Below are 6,168 nucleotides of genomic sequence, written 5' to 3'. Positions count from 1 at the left end.
AGTCTTGTTTGTTGTTGCTCCGCTCCAGCTAAATGAAATTTCTTGGCAGTAAAACTAATAAATAAGACAAATCCTCTTTCTGAGGTGTGAATGTCTTTATTCTTGAATTTCTTGAATCAAAACATATTAATTGTGTTCTCTTATATAGAGCACATTATATATAGCTTTGTTTTAATAATCATATTCAAGAGAATACTTTAAGTGTAAAGAGATATAATTGTGTATGTAACAACTAAACTATAAATTAACGGTTAATATTGAAAATCAATTTTTTTTTTATTTTCGATAGATTAATGTTTTTTTTATGAACTTTTATAATTAATCATAGATTCATAATGTTTAACATAATATTATAAAACAAATAATTAGGATAATAAAAATATATAAAAAGTAGCATATTCAAAAGAAGCTAATGTATTTTTCTAATCAAAAATTATATTTTGTAATAAAATAAAATAAAATAAACAAATGAATTAAAAAATAAATCGAAATAAAACATAAATCTCTCCTCAAGGGGGAATTTGAGGAGATGACTCTCAATAATGTCTTAAATGCGGAAAGTGCAGAGTTAAAAAAAAACGCTAGTGACCCCTTTTACTGTTTTTAGACGAAAATGTCCCTGTTGCGTCACGCAACCTCAGTTATTTTATTTTTTTATTTTTCAAATATAATAGTATAATTAATTATATATTATATTATTAATATCATTTCTTGAATTTCTTGATTCAAAACATAATAATTGTGTTCTCTTCTATAGAGAACAATATATATATAGCTTTGTTTTAATAATCATATTCAAGAGAATACTTTAAGTGTAGTGAGATATAAATGTGTAGGTAACAACTAAAATATAAATTAACGGTTAAATATTGAAAATTAAATTAACCTGAGGTTGTGTGATGCAATTTTTTATTTTTTTATTTTTCAAAAAATTTTAATTATGAATTTTTTTGGAAGAAAATGCCCAGTTAATTGAAAAAAAAATCGGTTGCATCACGCAACTGGAGTTGCGTTACGCAAGGGTATAATTGTCATTAAAAAAAGGGTTAAGAACGCTATTTAAATTATGCACTCACACTATCCACTATTCACTATTCACCCTATCATTAGTGAGGTCATTTCCTCAAATTTCATTTCCCACTCACGGTAAGATAATCTATAGTAGTACATATAATGATTATTGAATATTCTAAATTAATTTGTAAGTTTTTTAAAAACTTCACTATCTACGATTTGTTAATGAGAAAAAAGTTTAAAAAATGTTATTATTACCCTACTCTTTTTAACAATAATTTTTTAAGATTATCACTGCTAGTGATTCATCTGTCCTTGTTTGGTTTCTCTCAAAAGTATTCGATTATTGGGGAAAAATTAGAGCACATTGTTCCGAACTATTTCCAGTTCTTATATTAGCACATTAGCCTTTGGTATTCTAATGTCTTTTTATCGACATTTTTCGAAACGTTCAAACTCGATAATTTACGTTCTACAACTCACTTTTCTCTTGAATCTCGAATGAGATAAGAACCAAAATAGTGAGTGCGGCTATAATTAAATTTTAATTTGTTAATGTTTTCTAAGTCTTGTGGCCTACATTTATCTCGAATCTCGTAAAACGAGACGAGGAAATGACTCTCTCGAATTTGTCTAAGTGTGTGATGATAAACCACAAATAGGATTTAAACAAAATTATACTAGCTTTGACTCTTTTAGAGTTGTTACTTAATTTACTCATCGAGAAATTAGGAAGGAAAAATATTTTTTTTTAGTTCAAACACGACTTAGAAATTTCGATTTGGTCTGGTGTTTGGTTACACGTGAGAAAAGTCATCAACATTATGTCTCAAGTGCCCACCAAAATGAATGATCTCTACTACAAATACAAACGTTTTGTCATTTTTTGAAAATATGATTTTTATACTTTTATTTTATAATTTATTCAAATCATATCCACATATCTAAGGCTCTAACTTATTTCCTAAAATAGATTTAATTATTGTACTCATATATTCTTAAGGCATGCGTCTACGTTCTTCATTTTGCGATATAGAAAAATACTTAATTTTACAGAAATTCAAACGCACTTGTGAGTTGTGAATAAGAAAGGGTAGGAACCTGAAAAGATTGCAAAAATATGAGTTAGCTTTTCAAATAATTCATATTTTAATTTATAAAAATGAAGAATTTTATTTTTTTTGAAAATTTTAAAGTGGAAATTAAGAAAATAAATCAAACAGGCCTTAAGCACAAATATTTTGTGTGGTTTATAGAAAAACAATATTTTAAATCATTTTTATTTGTTTTGGATTTTTTTAAAATCAAATAGACTTTAAAAATGAGAAAATGAAATACAACTAATTAAGTTGAAACAAATAGAGCCACCAAGGTCCACATACTAGACAACAACCCATGGAGCCAAGCGTATTCAGGGCGGAGGTCCTTAAAATTGAGGTCCAAATACAAATTAAATTATTTAAAATTGTAAATAATTTTTATTTAATTTTTTAAGGAGATAAAAAAGAAATAAAATAGTTATATATAGATGATATAATATATATATATTTAATATGAAAAAAAGATAAAAAAAGAAAAATGATATTAATAATATAATATATAATTAATTATACTATTATATTTGAAAATTTTGGGGCCACATAAAACTGAGCCCTAAGTAACTGCATAGGTTGTTTTACCCCACGGTCGACTCTGAACGTATGGGTACGAGTCACTGATTTGATTGTTGGTTCGGGTGCATGGACGCGGGTCACTAGGCATATAGTAGGAAGGGTCGCGGGTCAAGGGTGAACCGCAATTGTGGACTGATTCTGTGGGTTCAATGATCTTCTCTTTCCTCTAGGGGAACGTAAAAAACAAAGGGCTTTTTGGTAAGGATTGTTTGAAATTTTGAGAGAGAAAATAACGATGGATGATAATTTTAAGGTGGTTATGATTTTTTGGATAAAAAACTTAAAGATATTGATATATATAAATAAAAATAAATAATCATAATTTTAAATATATAATATTTTAATATTTTAGTTAATGAATTGATAAATGAGGAGGGGAGTGAAATAATGTTTGATTTTTTTGGATTATTTAAATAACTCAAAATCGAACCAGGCCAAAGAAAATACCGAACTTACCGTTTTCCTCTTTTTTTTTTATTTGTTTTCTTACTAGCTGAATTTCAATCTAAATGACTAGAAGTCTTCTTCACAACATACTAAACATTCCTAGACTAAGCGAAGACCTCATTCATTTTGTATGGGTATGGTCAGAGCCTTGTCGGAGAAGACACACCCGTCACCAGAAAAAGGGCATTGTTCAAATCAAACCAAAATCGATTTGGCTCTTTGCCAAATTGATCCCTAGTACATGTATGAACTTCATGCAACCATAACATTTAGAACTTGAATCAAATAGCTAAATGAGAATTCTAAATCAATCATAACATTTCTATAACATGATACTGAAGAATGAAGCAATATAAATGAAGCTCAAAATTTAAATGCTAAAAAATCTAGTTTAGTTTATAAAGTCAATTACAAGAAGATGGACATTTACAATTGATCGGGAATGCTTCCTAGAAGATTTTTAAAGCTTTCAGGGTGCTTGTCCCGCTTTACTCCACCTGAAAAAAAATATCAAAATGTTGGTTGAAGCTTTAATGGAGAATTGATATCCAAGCTCTCTCGCTTTTAAACTTTCCCACCCCTGAAATAAAACTATATGATGCTTTTTTTAAATGATTCATGCAATAATATTATGAATGGATAGTGGTTTACACATAACTACAAAAACTTTAAATTTATAAAAAAAAATCACACAAATATTACAAAATTAACATGTGCAGAGATCTTCCAAAAACGAAATGAGCTCTCCGACTGAATCTACCGGCTTCCCACATCGAACATCATATAATGTTAGGATGATAGCATTGTGTTGGATCCGCAACGGTCATTTAAGATTGTTGAAAGATCTACGATTTCTCTCTACCCAAATTATCCACCAGAAAATAATAGAGATATAACCTCATTGTTTCAAACCCACAAATCTAGCTACCTCAATCCACGATTCTCAATACGCACCAATGATTCCCGACATAACCCAAAAAATACCAGTAATACTCCAAATAATACACTAAATACCAGCGACACATACTACATCGTCTCCACCTCCTTAAGACACATACTACATCGACTAACTAAGATAAGACACTTACGTATGTATTTATCATCAGTTAGAATACAATTGTGGACCACACTTCTCTAACTAAATGATTGAGTCTTCGTGAGAGAAGGTGCAAGGGAAGATAAGGTCCCTAGTCATGCACAAAACAATTAGGCAGTATGTTGTCAGATAAAGAGTGAAATACTTTTATTTATTACAACTTTTTTTAAATATAATTCAAATAATACATTAATAAATAATATGAATTAAATTTTCGTAGATAAGAAAAATTCAAAGTTTAAACTCAATTGTAGGGTGCCTCTGATTAGAGGACCTAACAAAAATAAATGTATGCCATGTATTGCAAAGAACACACAGTATTCTTTAGTAAAAGGCGAAAGAATAGTTTGCTTTGTGTTCAGTGCTTGTCTTCGTAATTTTTTGTAATCACCAACTCCCCTCTTATAATAATATAGAATCTTTATTTTCACTTCATCTAACAATGTGGGACAACACACTTTTTTGTCATTATTGAGGCTAATGGTGTTTTTTCTTCTTTTATTTAAAGAATAGGATAATTCAATAATACTTTCAAGAATTTGGTACTTTTAACTATATATTATTTTATCAAATGTTAATAACAAACTATTACAATGATTTATTAGTATAGCTCCAATAAAAAGGGTTTTATTTTTAACATTTGATTTTCACTAAAACGCTTTAATTTGGATTGAAGTTATTACTATGATAGTGGTTATAACTCGTACTTTCAAACAAGGTATATGACTCGTATTTGATATTTAATAAACTTATGTTATAGTCATTATGACGAATGTTACTTAGATTAAGGAAATACGAGTTTATAAAATATCAAATACGAGTCATATACCTTGTTTGAAAGTACGAGTTATAACCACCATCATAGTAATAACTTCAATTCAAATTAAAGCGTTTTTAGTGAAAATCAAATGTTAAAAATAAAACTCTTTTTATTGGAGCTATACTAATAAATCATTGTAATAGTTTGTTATTAACATTTGATAAAATAATATATAGTTAAAAGTATCAAATTCTTGAAAGTATTATTGAATTATCCTATTCTTTAAATAAAAGAAGAAAAAACACCATTAGCCTTAATAATGATAAAAAAGTGTGTTGTCCCACATTGTCAGATGAAGTGAAAATAGGGATTTGATATTATTATAAGAGGGGAGTTGGTGATTACAAAAAATTACGAAGCCAAGCACTAAACACAAAGCGAACTATTCTTTCGCCTTTTACTAAAGAATACCGTGTGTTCTTTGCAATACGTGGCATACGCCTATTTTTGTTAGGTCCTCTAATCGGAGGCACCCTACAATTGAGTTTAAACTTTGAATTTTTCTTATCTACGAAAATTTAATTCATATTATTTATTAATGTATTATTTGAATTATACTTAAAAGAAAGTTGTAATAAATAAAAGTATTTCACTCTTTATCTGACAACATACTCCCTAATTGTTTTGTGCATGACTAGGGACCTTATCTTCTCATGCACCCGTTCTCACGAAGACTCAATCATTTAGTTAGAGAAGTGTGATCCACAATGGGATTCTAACTGATGATAAATATATACGTAAGTGTCTTATCTTAGTTAGTCGATGTAGTATGTGTCTTAAGGAGGTGGAGACGATGTAGTATGTGTCGTTGGTATTTAGTGCATTATTTGGAGTATTACTGGTATTTTTTTGGGTTTTGTCGGGAATCATTGGTGCGTATTGAAAATCGTGGATTGAGGTAGCTAGATTTGTGGGTTTGAAACAATGAGGTTATATCTCTATTTTTTATGGTGGATAATTTGGTTAGAGAGAAATCGTAGATCTTTCAACAATCTTAAATGACCGTTGCGGATCCAACACAATGCTATCATCCTAACATTATATGATGTTCGATGTGGGAAGCCGATAGATTCAGTTGGAGAGCTCATTTCCTTTTTGGAAGATCTCCGCACATGTTA

The 6,168-nt window shown here is 29.0% G+C and overlaps 2 non-coding genes across 2 annotated transcripts; one reads left to right on the top strand and one right to left on the bottom strand.

Annotated features, from left to right (window-relative positions):
* Positions 1-4,486: 4,486 nt before the first annotated feature.
* Positions 4,487-4,601, bottom strand: LOC124922937. Its single transcript, XR_007097983.1, has one exon. It is a non-coding gene; the product is annotated as a U5 spliceosomal RNA (small nuclear RNA).
* Positions 4,602-5,407: 806 nt separating this feature from the next.
* LOC124922905 lies at positions 5,408-5,522 on the top strand. The gene has a single exon (XR_007097953.1). It is a non-coding gene; the product is annotated as a U5 spliceosomal RNA (small nuclear RNA).
* Positions 5,523-6,168: the final 646 nt, after the last annotated feature.

This window comes from Impatiens glandulifera, chromosome 1, assembly GCF_907164915.1.
Source record: "Impatiens glandulifera chromosome 1, dImpGla2.1, whole genome shotgun sequence".
Taxonomy (NCBI): Eukaryota; Viridiplantae; Streptophyta; class Magnoliopsida; order Ericales; family Balsaminaceae; genus Impatiens; species Impatiens glandulifera.
The sequence above is the reverse complement of the archived record's forward strand: the minus strand, read 5'-3'. Positions and strand labels throughout refer to the sequence as shown.